The following is a 3,757-nucleotide window of genomic DNA, read 5'->3' on the forward strand; positions in this document are numbered from 1 at the left end:
TTATGTCTGGCTAAATTAATTTTATGATGTGGAAATGAGTAATTTCACACAGATTTATTCAATTGTATGTGACTGGTTTTTAAATTCCACTGTAGCTCCAATTCACACTCATTATTTGTTGGCCGAAATTTTTATCTAATTTTTTGATGATGTCAATCTAAGAAAATAATTGTAGTAATTAGCCTCACTTGCCTCAGTTTCTTTATCTGAAGATAATAGTAATCCCCTCATCAGTGAGGGATTTGAAGTTTTCTGCATCAACATTTGGAAAATATTTTCAGATCCTTGAATGAAAGAGAAAGGGAATTTATGCTATTAATCAGTTGAGACACACTGTAAAAGGCATCATCATTTGTTTCCAAATCCATTTTCAGTGAAATCCAAGAAGAAAGATTCTTAAAAAGAATAATGATGGAACTAGAATTAATTGTTGGAATTATAAGCTAATATGCTGAACTAATTAAGCCAGTAGAGAGGTTCATTTATGCTTGCCAAAGATTTCTTTGAGTTAAAAGATACCGAGTACATCATCAAATGAGAAAAGTGAAAATATGAAGCATAGGTTAATCTTTAAAATAGAGGGGGTGAAAGGGTTCAGAGGCAAGTGCTTAAGTCAAATATTTACCACTGCAATTTAATTTTCTTTGAAACCCCAGAGATAATTAGAATTATTCTCATTTGTCTCCCATGTCAGCATGATTTAGGATTCTCCTTAATGTGCAGTGAAAAAAAAAGTATGTACTGAAGCAAATTACACCAAAAATCTCAGTGTCACACAGTGAGAAACCAGAATATGGTACAAAAAACAGACCTGGCACTGTAGTCCTGTGTGGAGGGTGAAGCTCTGTGAAGACACAAAGCACCTTCAGGGCTGGTTTAGCTCCTGGCCAGACATCCAGAGTTGAAAAGAACATTTCAGCAGCCACCAAAAAATGTCAGTGTCCTAGTCAAAGCTTCTTGCTTCTTGGCCATCACGCTTGCTCCATTCCCCATGGATTCTGGCATCAGATAGCTAGTATATGGCAGAGCTATTGGTAACAGTCAATGGTCTGTCTATCCTACAAAATTACTGAATACATTTTATCATCATACAATATGTATTGTGTTAATTAGCTGTTACATTCTTAGAATTCCACTACCAACTGGAGTAATACCAACTGTTTCAAAAACGCTTAAAACAGTAATTTTAAAGAAATCCAAGGTTTTTTTCTCTACTGTCCTGACTGGTCTTATTGCCCAGGAGCTCTGCAGCTCATCATTCAGAAACCAGTTTGTCACTGCTGCTACAATGAAAACCTTGTTTATGGGCAAAGAGGAAACCGATGCATTTTTAAAGCCAAAAATGTATTAGTAGAATTGAAATCTTACCCTAATCCAAGAATCATTATTAATCCAGATCTAATTATTATGGGAAAAGAAATAATACTTCTGTGCAGAAAAAGTTTTAATAATAACAACAATACAATTAAAATTATTATATAAACTGTTACTAATTTTACCCCTCCTCACCTGTGTATTGCTTACACTTCCACTGTTTCCCTGGGTCTGGAGGTCAGTGGTTTCATGTTAGTGTGTGTGTGAGGAGTTGTTAGAAGTGACTCCATAACACCTGGAGTCATGGGCCAGGAAGAATACAGTGTTGTTTTCTTTTCCCTTGCTCTAGGATCAATTTGGATGTGTGTTATGTGTTTGACACACACCTTGCTCTTTCTTCATGGGTTTCCACGCTGTGTCATTATGCCAGCTGCAATGCAACTGCTCTCTTTTCTTCTCAGTGGTAGGAAATCGATTGTACTTTTTAATCTGTTTTAAAATCTGAACATGTATGCAGCAAAAAGCTTCATGAAAGGAGTGCAACCTGCACTGGGAAGATAGAAGTTACTTCCTTTTGGAGTGCTGTACAAGTCACAGACTGTATATGTGGCTGAGATTCCCAGAGATGGGCCAATTCTCCTCATTTGAAAGCTCCTTGAAGAGGATTTACCTGCAAGGTAGGTTCCCTCCAAACCGGGTCTGTCTGTCTCAGGTGTGAGGGAACTTTCCTGTGGAGTCTCTTTCACAGCCTTGCACAATTGCTGGGAATGTCCTGCCTTGCACAGGTGGCCCGTGCAGTGGCAGCACCACTCTGCTCTACGATTTGGGCTTCTTGCTGCAGTCCCCTCCCCAAGGATGTCCTAGTGGTTTCTTACAGATACCAAAAAGAAACACAGCACAGTCACTGGCATACAAAAAATGCCAGCACAGGTCCTACCAGCAGGAAAAACTAATTTAATTGAGGGGCTGTCACAGAATGAAGCAAAAAATGTTGATCATGTTTACTTAAAACCCCCAAAATTTCTAAGTGTTCAACTTCAAGCCTTCAAGTCTTGGAAAGCAGATACCCATCTACTTGTCTGTAAACAGATATGCTCCACAGTGGGGAGATATAGGAAAAAAAACCCCAGAGGATATGGTCGTGGGAAAGAAAAGGCTTTAGACTCTCTGTATTGAAGCTAGAACAGAATAAGGAATATTGGCCTCAGAAGTGAAACATGACAGGTTTAAAAGCAAATTAGGACAATAGAGTGAGGGTAGAAGACTTGTAGTAATGCTGTGGATCCCTTAACAGCTATCTGAGAAGGCAGACGATAGATGATATAAAATGTGATTGATTGGTTAATGAGGATTAATAGATGCAATAAAGACATAATGCTCATTGCTGTAGGGAAATAATAATAACGGCATTTTGTGTAACAGTGGCATGATTTCTTTTTCCCTGATTCTGTGTTCACTTATGCAGATTAGAAATTAATCGAACTTGGAAAATCGAGACTCCATCAGAAAAGAAGGTAAATCAGGTATTTCAGATCTACTGGCTCTGAGGGTACATAGGGTGAAGACTGACTCGAAACCACATCTCTACAGACACCGTTTTGCTACAGGTTCCACCTCTAATATTCCTTTAAAGACAATCTTTTAGTAAATAAATTTGTGCTTAGGTTTAGAAAGCAAAGGCAGTTAAAACACATATTACCTTAAAGGAAGTGCTAGCTTTTATTTTACCAGATGAAAATAACAAAAAAGTCTCTCCATCTGTAAAATTCAGCATGACCAGAGTAACAGCTACATTCCAACCAGGAAACTGATGTTACTGGAAGGAACTCAAAAGGGCGTAACAGGGTATGTTACAAGTAGGTATGTTCTTAACACGAAGCCTGCAATTAAAAACTGACTTAACGGATTCAGATCGGGAAATTCTCTGTTGTCAGTGTGTGAACTGCAGTCATTTATTTCGACCTGACGCCGCGGTGTCGCGGTGTCCCTGCTGCACGGCCGATGCCGGGTGCGGCGCCCCTCAAACCGACCCGCGGTGGGTTCATTGCCAAGACGTGGCCGGCGCCACCTTCCTTCAGCGGTTTCCAGAGCGGGGCTCAGCGCCCCGTCACCGCTCCGAGGCGACCCCGCCTGCCCCGCCGGGCTCGGTGCCCCGGCACGGCTCGGTGCCCCGGCACGGCTCGGTGACCCGCCGGGCTCGGTGCCCCGGCACGGCTCGGTGACCCGCACGGCTCGGTGACCCCGCAGGGCTCGGTGACCCGGCACGGCTCGGTGTCCCGGCATAGCTCGGTGTCCCGGCACCGCTCGGTGACCCGGCAGAGTTCCCGGTGCCCGCCGGCCCTTCCCGGCGCTGGTTCCCGCTCCGTCCCTCCGGGCCGCCGTACGGCCTGGCGGCGCGCGGGGGCTGCCGGGACGGGGTATGTTGAGCGGGACCGGCGCGCGG

Source organism: Myiozetetes cayanensis, unplaced genomic scaffold (genome assembly GCF_022539395.1).
Source record: "Myiozetetes cayanensis isolate MyiCay16 unplaced genomic scaffold, myiCay2020 scf3, whole genome shotgun sequence".
Taxonomy (NCBI): Eukaryota; Metazoa; Chordata; class Aves; order Passeriformes; family Tyrannidae; genus Myiozetetes; species Myiozetetes cayanensis.